Below are 19344 nucleotides of genomic sequence, written 5' to 3'. Positions count from 1 at the left end.
ATCAATTGTGATGCAAATCGGTATCTTTGAATAATAACATTTTTAGTGTCGATTATATTGATGTATCGATATTTTTTTAATATTTTGCTGCAACTAAAATAAAACAAGACTATTGATATTGATGTTAATAATGTTATATTAGATGTCTTGACCTCTGTGTACCCATGTGGAGGATATTATAGAGATTTGCACAAAAGAAATGACAACTTTGTTGCATAATAATTGGGTAATATGAACAAAACAAATCATATGAATAATAGTTTGCTGCAAGAGCAACAGACTTACAAACATATTAAATCAAACCAAACAAAGAAGTTTTTATTGCTTTTGCCATAATATTCATTTATATTTCAAACTCGCCAACAGATACAAGCTTATTCAGTTGTTAATCATATTGCAGCAGGTTTTATGACGGATGAGACCGCAGCAGAGACGCGCTGTACACTGCCAGGGGTGCTCTGCCATGTAAATCTCGTAGGATTTTCTTTTCTTCAGTTTTCCTCCTATTGTTTTCCATTACTGTGTTTGTATTGCTTTCACTCAGTATGCAAAGTAAATCGGCTACTGTGACAAAGTTTGAAAAATCCCAAGCCACGTCCTGCAGCTCTTGCACACTGATCTCATTGTGTCACAAGCGGTGCCATATAGAACAGAATCAACGCGGTTCCTATAAGGGTATGTTTTGACTTGGCAAGTTAAAGCGATGTTGCACCGCTGCATCCCCTCTGCACCTTGTGAGTCATTGTCTTGAGACCCAGATTCAAGGGAGCGCTGTGTGACGCCGTCGTCGTTCTCTACTGAGTCACAGGGTCACCCACATGAAATCCACCCTGAGCTAGAACCTAACAGTTATAAAGGAACATTTGTAGATGGGATGATAAGCTGTGTCTTTTTAAAGTTTAAGCTACAGTTTATATTCTCAGCTTGTTAATTAGCTGTTCAGCCAGTTTTTTTCACACTCTGAAGGTATCTCAAGAGAAAACTTTTCCAGACATAAACATATTATTTAATGAATTCTTCATTGTTGTTTTTCTGATCTGCCTGTGTTACTCATTTTGTTGAGCTTATGTATTATTAAACTTTTACCACAAAAGGTGCACGCCATAACAAATAACATCACAAAGAATCATAGGGAACAATTACAAGTTCATAAATACTTGTAATTGAGAAATACAGAACTTTCTCTGTTTTAGACCTTAAGACAGCAGCTGTCAAATACAGCACCTCGCATGTTACTGCTGCAAGACTACGCCAATACAATAACTTGCTTAACCTTTTCATATTTTGTCACATTGCAGCCTAAGGTATTTCAAATTAATTGGGATTCTAGGCATTATACCACCACAAAGTAGTATGTAGTTGGTAAGATGAAAAATATTGAATAGTATGAAACGCCTTTATTTTCAGGCCCCTTTTCTCTGAAGCCCCTAAATAGAACTGGGTGCAATAAATTACCTTCAGAAGTCACAGAATCAGGGAATGCCATCCATTGCAGTGCAATTTTATCTTAAAATACAATACAGTTTAAATACAGTTCTGCTAAGGCTTTAGAGGTGTATTAGGGAACATTAGAAAAACAAACAGCTATATGAGGACCTGGGGACACAGACAGTCAAGGGATACATTTGTAGAGAAGCTTAAAACAGGGTCGGGTTAAAACAATATCCCAAGCGTAGAACATTTTACAGGGCACAGTTCAATCCATCTTCTAAAAATAGAAGTATGACAGAACTGCAAACCTACCAAGACTGTCTGCCTAAACAGACAGGATGGACAAGGGTAGGACTGACCGAAGCAGCCGGAGGCCTGTGATAACTGCAGAGTAGTGGCATGGATCCATTGCTCAGGTATGAGAATCTGACAACAGGGCATCAATTAGTCATGCACTTGACGAATCTGGCCTTTTTGGAAAAGGATCAAGGCAAATACCACTGCTGGAAAAAGCAATGGGAGGCCTTTTAACCATGACATCACAGGACATTTCAGCCTTCTCAGTAGTGCCATTTGTCCTTTTAAAACAAGATGTATTTCCTTATTTTCAACCTGGTGATTATGGGCAGTTTACCTTGAAATGGTGTTTGGTCTGCTGTGAGATTACTGTGATGACTTTTCTCCTCCATCTCCATCACGCTGTAATCATAAACGCTGCTGAGGTCAGCAGTTGTACCTGACATGGGGCGGGCAGCTAAGCGTGATACAACAGCGTGAAATCCAAAGACCTTCATTGCTAACAGCGACGTTTCAGTGTCAGTTATTCTGAGTTATAATTAGTAATTTTAGATTTAAACATATCCTATTAATCATCCAATTTCTTGTAATATCCATTATGAACTTGTTTGTTTAATTAAAGTTCCATATGGGTTTTCCTGATCTTGTTAATAGCCATCATGTTGACCATAAATTCATTTTTTTTCCTTTAGAGTTTAGCAACAGCACATTAAACTTCTGTTCAAACTCATTCTTTTCAGAGTACGTTATTTAAGTGATCAAATCAACAAAATCCTGCATGCCTAACTGTAAACTTTATAAAGTTTGGTTCAACGGTCAAAATAAAATATTCAGAGAGTAACTTTTACGTAAATGATTTGTTTTAAAAAAGCCTTATTCATTGAACTGTATTACAACACCGAATGTCATGTTTAATCACATGTGAACAGGCATATGAAGCTCTTCCAAACAAAATGTCCTATTACTACTACTACTACTTTGGTGACCCTAGAATTGCCATAATCAACAACAAACTAAAAATAAATGCTATACCAACAAAATGTAATGAAATGAAGCATGTGTTGATTTTTTTTTTTGGTCCGTGAGGCAGACACCCTGTCTACTATTAAGACTGATCTTAAAACTTTCCTCTTTGACAAAGCTCATAGTGGCTTAGGTTACCCTGAGCTATCTCTGTATTTATGCTGCTATAGGCTTAGGCAGATCTTCTTTAATTACCATAGAACATAGAAAGGATTCCTGAATTAATTTGTGCATCTGTGTTTTTTTTGTGTGTCTCTCTGCTCTGTCTTCTACAACCCCCAGTGGGTCGAGGCAGATAACTGTTCACACTGAGCCTGGTTCTGGTTCTGCTGGAGGTTTGTCCTTCCTGTTAAAGGGGAGTTTTCCTCTCCACTTTTGCTTCATGCATGCTCAGTATGAGGGATTGCTGCAAAGCCATTGACTATGCAGACGACTGTCCACTGGCTCTACGCTCTTTCAGGAGTAAATAAAATTAGTCGTTTCCAAATTCTTAAATACATCCCTCCTCTGAGGTACAAGTATAATATGACCTCAGTGCTCTAAGAGTGCTGATAGATCATTCTGTTCTGTTTTTAATTATTAGGAAAGAAACCACAAATCCCTGATAAGCAAATTACTGGTAAGGAAAAAAAAACAAAGAAGCACTTTTGAATAATTCAACACAACCTTGGTAAACTAAGGGCTAATGATGAATTAAATAACAGTAACTTACAACAGCAAAAAATGGAACAATAGTGCATGAAGGATACTCAAGGGTTTTTCTGCAGCAAATTAAAAGAGCAACATTAAAGGGATTGATGTTTTTTTTCCCAGCTCCTACTTACAGTAGAGGTGCTCAATGTGTTTCTAAGTTAAAGGAATTGAACGAAGCAAAGTGCATAATAAATGTCCCACTGTGAACAGCACGAGCAGCAAAACATACACTATTTGGAGCAACTAAACAAATATGCACCCATATTCATTTTAACAGTGTTAAAGTATTGGAGACTAAAAAAAAGCTTCTGAATAGGATTAAATGTCATAAAAAGGTGAGCTTCCAATCTTGCAATTTTGGTTTGCTTGGCATTTAAACTAACCGTTAAAATCAGCTGTGTTTGACTTATTCCATTGGGTTTAATTTCAGTTAGTTTATCTCGCCCCAGTTCATAATAAATGTTATTTCAAGGCACCATACCAGACAAATGGGTTCAAGTCATAAATATGGAATCAAATCAGTTAAATTAAATGTTAAAGACAGATTTAAGTCACCATACACTCGGATTCACTCCCACTTATAATACAGTGCAATGTCAGTTGTTAATGCCAGTTGCTTAAAAGTTACTTAAGAAAACCCAGCTGATGGCATCTACTCAACAACTTTGCAGCAATCTCTCACATTTAGAAAGCATGTGGCAACTGTGGACACCACTTCCTACACATTGTCAGTGGTGGCTGAAGGTCCGTCAACCTAAACCTGGTTCTGCTGGAGGTTTCTGAGTGTTAAAAGGAAGTATTTTCTCACAAACGCTGGCAGAAGCTCCTGCAGAAATCTGTTGAGCAGGTTGCCTTGGATGTACCTGTGTTTGGAATGATTTAAATCCAATGCTACTAGCATGTGCATCTAAAAAATATATAGAATATCAAGACATATATAAATAAAAAAAATTATTTACTTAAACCTTTTTGTTAATTTTGATGATTATGGTATACAGCTGTTGAAAACCCCAAATTCAGTTTCTTTAGAAATGTAGAAACAGAGCCACGAAAGGTCACTGCTAAAGAAGTTGCCAGTTTACAGAGTGATGTAACCAAGTACATTAATAGGTTGTTTTTTTAACTCATACCAACTGATGCAATAGTTGAGAAAAGTGTGTGTAATATATACAATATTTCTGATCCAATAGTGTTTTTTTATTTTAAATGTCAAATCTGTTTATTTAAACAAGTTTTCATCCTGTAATTTTTTTTAAAAGCTGAGGGAAAACTTGGCCTAGGTTAAAGGAGCAATAAGTGGAATTTAACCCCCAGGTGCGCTGTTGAGGACTGTCTGTAGACCAAAACTAGATACATGGCAAGCCAAGCTAAGCTAAGCACCACACTAGTTATGTTTCAACTTCACATTCATGCAGGGCTGAATTAAATAATACTGTGTTAGGTGGGCTGTCGGCTACTCGCCTCACATACTATAACAGTATGCTTGGAGTTACATTGAATCAAACCGACCTAGCATCACAGGTCTAACAATACTGTCACCAACAAAAAACACAATTTGACTTCATGTTGTTACTCACCTTTCTAGGAGAAACGTTAGCTCAGAGGTAAACTGAAACTGCTTCTGCTCTCAAAATGTTGTCCACCTTGGAACGGCAAGGCTAATGATAATCCTCGTTTTGTCTCTTTCCTTATGTGGCAACTTCTGTGCCAAAGACCGTTGTTTTTGTTTTTTTGTGGAAATAATTCAATTCAGTTTCATTCTGGCAGAAGGCAATATAACAATTGAGTTATACAAAAACATAGGCAAACCAACTTTTAATCTGTAGAATGGTGAGCAGAGTTATTTGCTTTTTTTCTTTTTTCTTATAACACCTGGAAGCTGCTGATAAGTGGCATCCATGCAAAAGAAGCTGAGTAATACTGCTGAGTGTAAGATTATTTTACGCCACAAACCAGAATAGTACCAAAATCTTATTTCCTGCAAAGCCTAACCTCTTTATAGGCCCTTTTTATTTGAAAACGGTAAGATAAATGATTGCCAAATACCTTTTACAGATTCCTGCTCGGCTGTGGATTTCATGAGTAACAATCATAAAATTGCCAAGATTTTGTAACTAATTACAAAATTGCCTTTTACCTGGAAATGGAAGTTATGCTTTGCAGTAGGTTAAGAAGTAGAAACTGGATTGGTTATAATTCACATTTAATTTTCTCCTAACAATAATACACTGCTCAAAAGATAAAGGGAACACTAAAATAACACATCCTAGATCTGAATGAATGAAAAATTCTAATTAAATACTTTGTTCTTTACATCGTTGACTGTGCTGACAACAAAATCACACAAAATGTATAAATGGAAATCAAATTTTTTAGCCCCTGTAGGTCTGGGTTTGAAATCACACTCAGAATTAAAGAGGAAAAACACACTACATGCAGATCCAGCTTTGATGTAATGTCCTTAAAACAAGTCCAAATGAGGCTCAGTAGCATGTGTGGCCTCCACCTGCCTGTATGACCTCCCTACAACACCTAGGCAGCTCCTGATGAGGTGGTGGATGGTCTCCTGAGGGATCTCCTCCCAGACCTGGACTAACACATTCACCAACTCCTGGACAGTCTGTGGTACAACATGGCATTAATAGATGGAGCGAGACATGATGTCCCAGATGTGCTCAGTTGGATTCAGGTCTGGGGAATGGGGGGGGGGAGGGGTGGGCAAGTCCATAGCATCAATGCCTTCATCTTGCAGGAACTGCTGACACCCTCCAGCCACATGAGGTCTAACATTGTCTTGCATTAGGAGGAACCCAGGGCCAACCACACCAGCATATGGTCTCACAAGGGGTCTGAGGATCTCATCTCTGTACCTAATGGTTGTGCGTCCCCCCCCAAAGAATTTGCCAATCTTGGTGTTCTCTGGTAAATACCAAACATCCTGCACGTTGTTGGGCTGTAAGCATAATCCCCACCTGTGGACGTCGGGCCCTCATACCACCCTCATGGTGTCTGTTTCTGACCGTTTGAGCAGACACATGCACATTTGTGGCCTGCTGGAGGTCACCTGCAGGACTCTGGCAGTGCTCCTCCTGTTCCTCCTTGCACGAAGGCGGAGATAGCGGTCCTGCTGCAGGGTTGTTGTCCTCCTGCGGCCACCTCCTCATCTCCTGATGTACTGGCCTGTCTCCTGGTAGCGCCTCCATGCTCTGGACACTACACTGACAGACACAGCAAGCCTTCTTGCCACAGCTTGCATTGATGCTCCATCCTGGATGAGCTGCACTACCTGAGCCACTGGTGTGGGTTGTAGACTCCGTCTGATGCTGCCACTTGAGTGAAAACACCGTCAGCGTTCAGAAGTGACCAAAACATCAGCCAGAAAGCATAAGAACTGAGAAATGGTCTGTGGTTAACATCTGCAGAACCACTCCTTTACTGTGAGGGGGGGTCTTGCTGATTGCCTCTGTTCCATTTACACAACATGATGTGAAACAGATTATCAATCAGTGTTGCTTCTTAAGTAAACAGTTTTATCTCACAGAAGTCTGATTGACTTGGAGTTACATTGTGTTCTTTAAGTGTTCCCTTTATTTGTTTGAGCAGTGTATTACAGATCATGTTTTTAATAACGTACATAAATGTGATTTGAATTGAGTTTTTAGTGTAGAAAGCCTGTTTCCAAGACGACTGCCTGTGTGTTGTTTATTCTTAGGTAAATATTCAGAAAATGGAAATGTGCATCATGGAGACAAGCCCACAGATGTCCATAAATATGCTTAGCGGCAGTTGTGATGCAAGGGCGAACAGTATAAAAATACACATTGTCAGCATATTGAGAAACATATGCAGCCACATTACTATAAATAAAGATTATGTTGATATGAAACATATCAACATAATTTGTGCTTTTCATTTGTGAAAAACACCTAATTCTCAAACCTACACTACTTTAATCTCTTCTTAATGCAGTTCTCACATTGCTTGTTTAATTGTCCATTTCTATTTGAAGAATAGTTTGTTAATTTCTTGGTTTAAATGACACACTAGCAATAAGTAACTCTCTGAAAACAAATCGTTAATGTGTTTATAATGGGCAGCAGGTCTTTGCCTTGTCATTGTTTATCAGCATTAAGAATAAAAGGTATGTAGCCGGTGTAATAGACTACTGTATTCTGTAGCTCAGTTGTTCTTAAAGTTCAGCAGAATGAGCTTTTTTAGCTTGATCAACCCTGACCAGTGACTATCTGGCTGGAAAGAAAATAATCTTCTGTGCAGATGCTGTTACGGAGCATAGAAGACTGGAAGTTGGCTATAATCAGTAGCTCTCAGGTGTTAGTCAGAAAGCCCTGAAATGTTAGAAGCTATTTCAAAAGAAACCTTTCAAAATGCAGACATTTTTAAATATTAGGGCAAAGATCTAAATTCTCTAGCATGCCCTCAAAAACACTGCTAGCTGCTCTCACTGAACTAGTTTAAAATGCTAAAGCCAATTATTTCTGCTGTAAAATGAAAGCGTAACTGTTTTTAAAGCGATTGCTTTCACACATTTACTCATGATGTTACCTCTGCTCCTAATGTAATTAATAACCTGTCTTTGCAGGAAGGATAAAGATATTTTTGAATGCTCTTCTTTTTTGTATAGTAGTATAATAATATATAATTGTATAATAGAAATTGGAATTGGTCAGGATCAGGATCAACAAGTCAAAGCTCTACAGAAGCAAAAAATAGGTCAACAATTTCATCTCTAGCATAAATACACCACTGTAGGTTGTGAAACACTAAGCAGTAGCTCTTGAAATTATCTATATAAATCAGATAAAATGTAAAAATGAAACTGTCTCCAGTTTAACCAGGGATCAGGGATATGAAAAATGAAATCCACTCTAATTACGTCCAAACTTTAACCACTGGTGACAATAACAGATTTATCTTGAAATTGAGAACTTGCTTTTCTTCTTTTATTTAATTGGAATGTTGTTGTGTTTTCTTCAACTGTTACCAATCAAATCAATGCAAAGTATGTAGGGATGGGCGGTCTTTTTGGAAAAGAGCCGTATGTTTTACATAGAAAGGACCTAGGACAATGCAAATTACGCAATCATCATTTTCTGTAAGGGTCCTTCAGCTACTGGCGTAAACATATTCATAAACCAAGAACTCAAGTTAACTAGGTTCTGTTCAAGTATTGTGTAAGTATAGAACTTTTTCTTTCTTATATGTTTTCTCATTGAGATCCAAGATGTCATTTACAATAGAGACCCATTTTGTTAAAACCAAAAGCAGAAAAGTTACAAACAACAAGATTAACAAGTCGACTTGTTAATCTAAATTGCCTGCAGCTGTAAGGACGGATCTCTCCTCCTTGCTTTCGGTTTTGCTGTAAATTAGCAGTTTAAGGGCAAATTGTCCAGAGACGGCCTTCCTTGCTTTTTGTTATGCCAGCTATAATACGTGCTGTTCTAATTATCGGTCGAGTACTTATTCTTGTAGTGTTAAAACTAAATGGCCCCAGTCTGCTCATTAGTTTTCTCTCCCTCTTATCCCCATGAAAACTAAAGCATAGAGACAGACTGAATTTCGCAGCTAAATATTAGTGTACACGTCTCAGATACCAGTATAACAGTGGCATTGTGTTAATGTGAGTCAGACGGACTGACTCACATTATCGCAATGCCACTGTTAATGTAAGGACCGACTCAGTCCTTACATTAAAGTCTTCAGCAAGGACAGGCAGTGTTGATAAATGAGAAAGTTCTTTGTTCATTTAAAGGAAGACCTTGCTCGAAGCGGACTTTTGCTTTAAGTAACACCTGTCCTTCGCTGTTCACTGATGTGAAATGTCAACTGTGATGAAATGCGACTGAGAGCAGTTTAAGTGTTAAGCTGCTTGTCTGGTTTCACCTTGTAATGACTTTTTTTGAACTAGGTTTTATGTCCACTAGAGACAGCAGTGGCTCTTTTCAGAACTTCTCATTACATATTTGTACATCGAGAGATGTTCTTAGTCATAATCAGATCAGTTTCAAATCTGATTTACCAAGCAGACTCGTTTGTCATCAGCTGACAAAGTTCTTTGCCAGTATTTTGGTGGCAGCTGATTATAAGTTTGCACCCTGCTGGCTCCACACACACGTTTCTCCCATCTGATGCTCCATCTGTCCGACTGCTGTTTGCTGCTCACAGCTGACGTTTCATAGCAAAAAAGATGATGTCCAAACAGTACATAATCTGCTGGCACTCCCTAAACTATTGTTAAACTGTCAAGGCTTTCTGAGTGACAAACACGAGTGACCTTTCTGCTGTTAAAAATAGGCTGAAGTCTTTTTCTCTTGGTTCAAAATTCACCAAGGTTTAGATTTTTCTTTTTTTTCTTTTTTCTTTTTTTTTAGCAGAGAGCAGGAGATTTGTTTGGGATGGCTTGCTCTGTGCATGCATCCAGTGAAGGAATGATAGTCTATAAAAAAGATTTACATCAGCTGGAACATTGCCAATGTACAGCTACTACATTTGGGTCAGCTGCACCAAAGTGTTCAAGATGCTTTATGCTTGAAAATAAAAGTATCTGAAGGGTAAATTCTTTATTTTACACCACAATTTATAGGAGCATTCAGTTTGGATGTCTAAAATACATTAATTGGGGATTTATTGGAACTACTTGCTAATATAATCAGAAATCCACCTTTTTAGTAATTGATATCTTATAAAGGTGGTATGCTTTACTTTGGTCCACAATCCCCATGTGCTCACAAAACCCCCCAGCTCCACAAAAATTAAACCTTCAAACTCACAACAACCGATTTATAGAACCAGACCAAAGAATGGATTGATTGAATGACATAACAACAGCTACGTTTACATCGGCAAAAAGTAATTGGAATAATGATCAGATCGGAATATAAATGCATCACGCTAACAAGCTAATTGGAACAAAGTGATAACCCCGTCAGCAGGCATGTAAACGCTTGTCAGGATTGAGTTATTCAGAATGTGGCAAACTGACTCCTGATGTATCGTGACGTATTTCCATGTTGTTGAGTGGTGGAAATGTGCCGGGAAGCAAAAGTATCGGGGCTCCTGATACCTTTCTATTCGAAACATTAAAAGAGCTCAAAATTATTATCTATTCAGTAATGTTTCAACTGTAATTTGAACATCGTGCAAGTCCAGCCTGGGCGCTCGGAAGACATACAAGCGCATATAAAACTGCTTTGTTTAGTATTTTTTGTTGCTCTGCAAAGACGGAAGTTCTTATTTTTCTGGGTTCTTTTTAAGGGAAATTTGATAACTGCGCATGTCAGAGTGGTTCAATTCTGAATAAAGCCAGGTGCATATACACGCATGTTATGATTGGATTAATTGATTGTGTGCCCATAATAAACGATACAATCCTATTATTTTTTTATTTTTTTATTCAAATACATTTCAATCCAATCATGACGTTTTGTCCATGTAATCAGCTATTGTTAGTGCACGGACACACATGTCATCTTAAGGCACTCTCTCTTGTTGTGTCTCTGCTCGGTCTTCTCTAACCCCCAGTCGGTCGAGGCAGATGACCGTTCATACTGAGCCTGGTTCTGGTTCTGCTGGAGGTTTTCCTTCCCCTTAATGGGGACTTTTTCTTTCCACTGTCACTTCATGCTTGCTCAGTATGAGGGATTGCTGCAAAGCCATGTACAATGCATACGACTCTCCCTGTGGCTCTACGCTTCTCCAGGAGTGAATGCTGCTTGTCGGGACTTTGATGCAATCAACTGGTTCCCTTATAAAGGACATTTTTGACCAATCTGTATAATATGATTGAATTTGACTTTGTAAAGTGCCTTGAACGTTCTCCGCCTCTCTGCCTGCTCGGACGCTTTTTTCTCTGCTCCCTGCTTGCTTGCATTTTCCTGCGTTTTACTTTTTATCTCCTTTTTATCTCTTTGCCAAAACCACGGAAAGTTGGATTTAGTTATTTTTATTTATTTTCTTTTTATTTATTTTTGATTTTGATTTTGCAAAGATGCCTACCTTCACCACAGTGGACCTTGACACGCTTCTACAAAAGATCGCCGTTATAGAACAGAAGATATGCCGACTCGAACTGAATTATGATGTAAACGGCGCGTATGGAAATGAAACAACCCTGCCTGCGACTCCAAACGGGGACCACCAGCCCAGCAACTCTCTGAACAAACAGATCCCTGAGGAAAATGAGAATCCCTGGATCACTCAGGGTGCAAGACCAAAGGATCAACGAACCCCACGCCTAGACAAAGAAAACTGGCCGAGACTACAGAGAGATGTCCCAGGACAAGTGAAACAACAGCGGACTGTTCCCACAACAAATGATAGGAGTAAACCTGCTGGAAATGCTGGAATTCCTTTACGAAACAGATTCGCTCCGCTCCAAAATGTGACCCAGGAGAATCATGACAACACTCAGAGGTACGTCAACGACTTTCGCTCTAATACATCAGAGAAAAGACATGCCACGGGGCCAAGGACCCTGATTTTATGCAGTGGGTCTGTATGTGGGATTAAACATTTCTGTAACAAGAAAAACACAGAGGTCGACTCAAACTATGGCCTGGTGTCTGATTTATTAGACATCCTTCCAAGGATCTTGAAAGATCGCCCGACCTTGGAAAAACTCATAATACAAGCTGAAGCCCTGGGCGACATCACCCGGATAAGAAAATCAGAAGTATTGAAAGAGGATTACATTCGTCTGTTGAACTTAGTTCATGGCAAAAATGTCAAGGTGCTTCTGAGCGGCCCTTTCCCGCCCGTGGCTTGTGGAGACGAGATTTTTTCCCGAATTCTGATGCTAAACAAATGGCTGGAAAAAACATGCAAAGAAACAACTGTAACCTTCATAGACAACTTTAACATCTTCTGGGAAAGAAGACATCTGTTCAACAGAGATGGCTTCTCTCTAAATAGGTCAGGTGCAAAACGGCTGATTTCAAACATCTTCTATTCTGTGAACCATTTGTCATCAGCTTTGTCCCAAAACAATGTACATCCAGTGCCTAAACAAAAGATAACCCCAGTGCAGCCCGAACAAGCCAAGATAAACATGGCCAGAAAGATGACACAGAAAGAGGCTTTCTCAGAGCTACAGGAGGATTCATCCCAGATCTTAGCAGGACAAAGAGAGGACCAAGAAAATCCATCGTCACGAACACCGGTCCGGACTACACCCGCCTCGCCTTCCTCTCCACAAAGCCCAGAGGTTCCTTTTCTGGAATTTTCTCCCAACATGAACAAAGTATTTAAGATTGGCCTACAGATGACATCCTCTCCATATAGCCACAGCTCTGTGACTAAACCAGCATCTTCCAAAGGCCGCAGAGCCCCAGATCCTCCTCTACGTATCACGGAACATGCCTGTCCTCAAGACCTTCAGATTACTTCGCTGTGATACACAGCGGGCCCTCGCTGCACGTTTATCAGACAAGACAGTTTCAAGAATCAGCTTGGGTCTTTTCCCGGGAATTACGGAATATCTGTGATGATTCGTGGCAGAAAAAAGAAAAACAAAAGGATAAACAGGAACAAATACTTGAAAGTCATTAACTGTCAGATGCAACCTGCCACAGAGACATCATCAACCACCAAATCATATAAACTAGGTTTATTAAACATTAGATCTCTGTCAGGAAAATCCCTTTTAATTAATGACTTTATTATTGACAACAATCTTGATGTTATGTTTTTAACAGAAACATGGTTACATGAATCTAATGAAGAAGTAATACTGCTGGAGTCAACACCTCCAAACTACAATTTCCTTTGTGAGAGCAGACAGCAAAGGAAAGGTGGAGGAGTAGCAACATTGTTTAATGATTCACTAAAGTGTAAAAAGGTGTTTTTGGGAAAATTTGACTCTTTTGAACATTTGGCTCTCAAGGTAAAGAGCCCGGTACGAACTATGTTTCTGAATGTTTACAGGCCTCCTAAGTCCACATCAAACTTTTTTAAGGATTTTAGTGACCTCTTGTCTGTGATATGTGTTGATTATGACTGTTTAATTATTGTGGGAGACTTCAACTTTCACGTCGACAACCCTGAAGACAGAAGTGCAAAAGAACTGTGTGACACACTTAGAAACTTTGGTTTAACTCAGAATGTTAAACAGCCAACACACAAGCAGGGGCATATTTTAGACTTAATCATCACTAAAGGTCTAAACATTTCACAGGTCAATGTAACTGATGTTGCCTTATCCGATCACTTCTCCGTTACCTTTGAATGTATCATTACCAGTGACTCATTTAGCCAAAGGGACATCGTAAGAAAACGCACCTTTAAGGACAATGCCACTGAAACTTTTATTCAAGCTTACTCTGCTACTTCAACCTTGGGCTGCAACTCAGTAGATGAGCTAGTAGATAACTTTCAGTCTAAAGTCTCAGACATCATTGACTGCATTGCTCCAGTTAAAGTGAAAGTTGTTTCCGGGAAGAAAAAATCTCCTTGGAGAAATGCTCCATCAGTTAGAAGTGAAAAGAGGGAATGTCGAAAAGCTGAACGCAGGTGGAGAAAGAATACACTCCAGGTTCACTATGACATCTATAAAGAGAGACTTAACAGATATAACTTACAATTGAAAAATGCAAGAGAATCTTTCTTCTCTGAGATCATTAAGAAAAACATTAATAATGCTCGTGTCTTATTTTCCACAGTCGACAGGTTAACAAATCCTCCTGTGTCCGTGGCTTCAGAACTCCACTCCACCAGGGCCTGCAATGAATTTGCTAACTTCTTTACTGAGAAAATCCTAAAAATTAGAGGATCAGTTTGTACTTCCACACCAGCTCCAGAACCAAAGCCGTACTCAGCTGGAACTTATCCTGACAAAATGTCCCAATTCAGCCAAATAAACTACAAAAGCTTAGAGCAGATCATTCAGCAGCTAAGTTCCTCTTCATGCTGTCTTGATGTTCTACCCACAGCTTTCTTTAAAAAAGTTTTACCTGTCATAGCGTCTGATTTGACTCAGATAATAAACACGTCCCTCCTGTCAGGTGTTTTCCCCCAGTCCCTAAAAACAGCAATTATCAAACCACTGCTGAAAAAGAATAATTTAGACAAACTTCTACTCCAGAACTACAGGCCCATCTCAAACCTCCCCTTTATCAGTAAGATTATTGAAAAAGCTGTGTTTCAACAATTAAACACCTTCTTAACAACGACCAGCCGATTTGACGTTTTCCAGTCAGGTTTCCGTGCTCACCACAGTACTGAGACCGCCCTTATCAAGGTGTTTAATGACATCCATATAAATACAGACTGTGGAAGAACCACCGTGCTGGTACTATTGGACCTTAGTGCAGCATTTGATACTGTCGATCACTCCATTCTGTTAGAACGCCTGGAGAACTGGGTCGGCCTCTCTGGTACAGCACTCAACTGGTTTAAATCCTACTTAAAGGACAGGGAATTTTTTGTATCAGTAGGTAACTTTACATCAGAGATGACAAAAATCCCATTTGGGGTTCCCCAAGGGTCCATTCTGGGTCCCCTCCTATTCAATATCTACATGCTCCCTCTAGCCCAGATAATAAAAAATAACAACATCAGCTACCATAACTATGCAGACGACACACAGCTCTACATCACCATGTCACCAGGTGACTATGAACCAATTCAGGCACTGAGTAAATGCCTAGAAGAAATCAACACGTGGATGTGCCAAAATTTTCTCCAATTGAATAAAAACAAAACTGAAGTAATAATATTTGGACCAATAGAGGAAAGATCAAAAGTTAGCACACAGCTTCAGTCGCTTCAGCTAAAAACCACAAATCAGGCCCGAAACCTGGGTGTAGTGATGGACTCAGACCTGAACCTTCAAAAGCATCTAAAGACAGTTACAAGGTCGGCTTTCTATCACCTGAGGAACATTTCTAGGATTAAAGGACTGATGTCTCAGCAGGATCTAGAAAAACTAATCCATGCGTTTATTTTTAGTCGAATTGATTACTGCAACGGTGTTTTCACAGGTCTGCCTAAAAAGTGGATCAGACAGCTGCAGCTGATCCAGAACGCTGCTGCCCGCGTCCTCACTAAGACTAAGAAAGTAGAGCACATCACCCCAGTTCTAAAGTCCTTACACTGGCTCCCTGTATCTCAGAGAATAGACTTTAAAATACTTCTGTTAGTCTATAAATCCTTAAATGGCTTAGCTCCTAAATACATCACAGACTTGTTATCAGCGTATAAACCATCCAGACCACTCAGGTCTTCTGACTCCAGCCTGCTCTGCATACCTAGAACCAGAACCAAACATGGAGAAGCAGCTTTTAGTTCCTATGCTCCAATTATCTGGAACAAACTTCCAGAAAACTGTAAAAGTGCGGAAAGCCTGAGTTCTTTTAAATCAAGATTAAAAACACATTTGTTTAAAATTGCCTTCAACTGTCCTAGTTAACTGAATCACCACTTTTTTGTTCTATTTTCTATCTATATTTTATTCCTACTTGCTCTTATTCTGTTTTATTTTGCTATGTTTTAATCATGTAAAGCACTTTGCATTGTCTTTGTACTGAATTGTGCTATATAAATAAATTTGCCTTGCCTTGCCTTGCCTTGCCTTGAGATGACATGTTTCATGAATTGGCGCTATATAAATAAAATAAAATTGAATTGAATTCTCTAAATGTGACGTGGAAAAGTTGTTTGCTCCCACCATACACTTTCATAGATTTACTTAAGCAATATAATTTTGCCAAGTTTCATCTGAAATGAACGAACAATATTTCTCACAGTGTTGCAGAAAGTTCTGTTTTAACAGATTTGGCAAAGTGAAGTTCACATGTTATGAATATAAATAAACTAACCATGTGTACATCTTGCTCTTCGAGAGTTCGCTGGCTGGAAACGTAGATTTAATTACTGACATTCCTTTAAAAATACGTTTGTATGACAGTCCAGACGTTAAGGCTCTGTTTCTGCAGGCGTGCAGTAAATGAAGCCTGCCCCTCTAGAAAAAAAAATGCCCCAAAAACATCTTTCATCAGAAAATGGCTTTTGCTGTTTATACAGGCTTTTAAAAATCAATGAATGCTTGTTGCCATGCATTTTATTTTTATTGATCAATTCCAAGGCTTTTATTTGACTCAGGTCAAGTCTTTAATGAAGCTGCCTATAACTAGATTTGCGAATCCTTTTAACTGTCACATCCAAATACGGTTGAGTTTAAACTAGGCGTGACAGGCACACTGTGCCAAAGTTGGAGCGTATGAGTACGACGTCCTTACACAGCCTCAGCCTCATCGCACTGTCAGGAATTGAGACAGAAGAACATTAACTCAGACAAATAATTCTACCTCCTCACCGCCTCCACAGATTCTGTGGGCTTGTGTAATTTCTATTTTAAACCATGTATTTTACTGGCAGGTACACCAGCACTGACTGTTAAACTCTCTGCAAACACACAATACAGCTGAATATGTAATTGAATGACTTTTTTTCTTTTTTTTAGAAGTTCCCATAGTGTGATGAATGGTTACATCAAGAAAAACATTGAGTCAGTACAAAACACAATGTTTAAGAACAGTTTAAATGAAAAATAGTTGGAACAAAAGTGGAACAAAATGAAAGCATAACCAGACGGTAAACATCAAGTATTTCCAGAAATCATATGTGAAACACATAAGGAAACAACATTGGGCAAAAGATTGCAATCAAGTAGGCTAATAAACTACTTGTGGCAGTTCCTAATTATCAGTAGGTAGAAACGACTAGTCTGAACATCACACATGCAGTAGATCAGGATATGGAGCAGCTTTTGTATCAGGTCGACTGTCTACGGTTCATGATTACATTGGAATCTCAGAACAGCCCATTGTTCTGAAGTTTTAAATGTCTCAAGTGTTTTTTTTTTTTCTTATATATTTTTCCTGGGCTAACTACAGTATACGATCATTGTCTTTCTATCTTTCACAGTTCTGCATCATTTGGTCTGGTTCCATATTCTAGCAGAGGAGGACCCAGAAGCATACAGGCAAGTAAAGCAGGTAAGATGTAAACAGTGAAACTTTTATAAAAAAAAAAAACAGAACTCCAAATCATATCAAACTTTTGGCCAGTGTTGGTTAAGAGAATTTTAGAGATCATTTGTATCTGGAATAGAAACTACTGTAAATAACGGTAAACATTATGGTAAATTGACCAGTTTACAGCTGTATGTGATGAAAATGCAAAATACTAGGATATATATATATATATATATATATATATATATATATATATATATATATATATTTAACCGCCTTGAATCTTTGTGCCAGATATTCAGCAAGATGTCAAATATGTTTCTCAGGGAGTTTGCTCCATATTGACAGGGAAGCAGCATGCAGTTCCTGCATATTTTTAGTTTACACAATACCTGGGGAGGCTGTGGTGTTTTCGATGCTCAGTTGAAACATCCACACCACCATGAGCCTCAACCACTGATACAGGCAGTAAGAATTGATGCTTTGGATTTAAATCTGACCCTCCCGTCTCATTGCTGGCGTAAAACAAACACTGATAAGACCAGGCAACAATATGCCAGTATTTTAATGTCCAGTTTCTGTTTGAATGGTAGCCTCACTGTCGTGTTCTGAGGAGACTTGTGGGGCACCTGGAGTGTCTTTGCTGCCTTTATGCTCTCAAGGCAACCTAGTCTCACTGAAAAACATGTGATAACCACAATGGTCCACAAGAGAAACATGGTATTGTCACAATGTGGCTCCTAAATGCGTGTCAATGCTACATTTAGTTTGGCTTCTGCCATGACCAGCTAGAAACCTGGTCATGTGACTATTACGTTGCTCCCAGTGAAAAAACGAACATGGTCACCATTCACTCTCACACTTTATGTGGGAAAACTCAGTATTTAAAAAAAAAACCAGCTGCTTTTATGTAAATTTTGGTGACGTCTCCAGTGAAACGTATGTATAATATCTTCATAATCTTTGTTGAGAAGGTTTTTCTACCATTGTTGACTTGTGCCAACAACCCACATACACAAAAAGCATTTAAGTAAAACGTCTGCGGTTATATGCATTTTGGTGACATTTCTAGCTAAAAACATACCGAATATTTTCATAGTCTTCATCCAGTGAAGATTACAGCACCACATTTGCAGATTTAGTTTAGTCACACAGGTCTTCCACTGTTGTGCAGGTTGGAGCTAAGGAGGCTGCTGTGGCCATAGCAGGGCTGCATTCCATTTAGTCTGTGATCATGCTCCAGTTTTTACAGCTTGAAATGCAATAATTTAAGACATAGGCTAATTTTATACATTTTAATGACATTATTAGCGAGATTTCCGAAGTTAAGATGGATAATATGTAATATAGCTATATCATACCACTTACAGTTGACTGTAATATTTAGGAGTGAGGAAATTTCACACGTTGTATCTTTATTTTTATATATATATATATATATATATATATATATATATATATATATATATATATATATATATATATATATATATATATATATATATATATATAGTACTGTCTGACAATGTGGCAATAAAAATTGTTGTATCCTTTCACAAAACCATGCTGGTGTTCTCTGAGCTCCTGAGAGTGACCCATACTTTTACAAATATTTGTAGAAACAGACTATATGCCCGGTGCTTGATTTTGTACACTTGTGGCTATTAAAATGATTAGAACTCCTGATTCTCATTATTTTGATGGGTAAGCTAATACTCTTCACTATATGGTGTATGTCTAGTTTTTGCATTTGGCCAAATTATAAACCTAAATTTGCATGTTGCCCTTTTCCCTTGATTTTTAAGTTGTGCTTTTAACAGTTTTCAGAAAAGTGCAAGCAAATATATCCTGACATCATCATGTACCCATGCTATGCCCTGATGTACTTCAAGCCTGTCAAGAGTGCCTT

Source organism: Fundulus heteroclitus, chromosome 3, assembly GCF_011125445.2.
Source record: "Fundulus heteroclitus isolate FHET01 chromosome 3, MU-UCD_Fhet_4.1, whole genome shotgun sequence".
Taxonomy (NCBI): Eukaryota; Metazoa; Chordata; class Actinopteri; order Cyprinodontiformes; family Fundulidae; genus Fundulus; species Fundulus heteroclitus.
Note: the sequence above shows the minus strand (reverse complement) of the source record.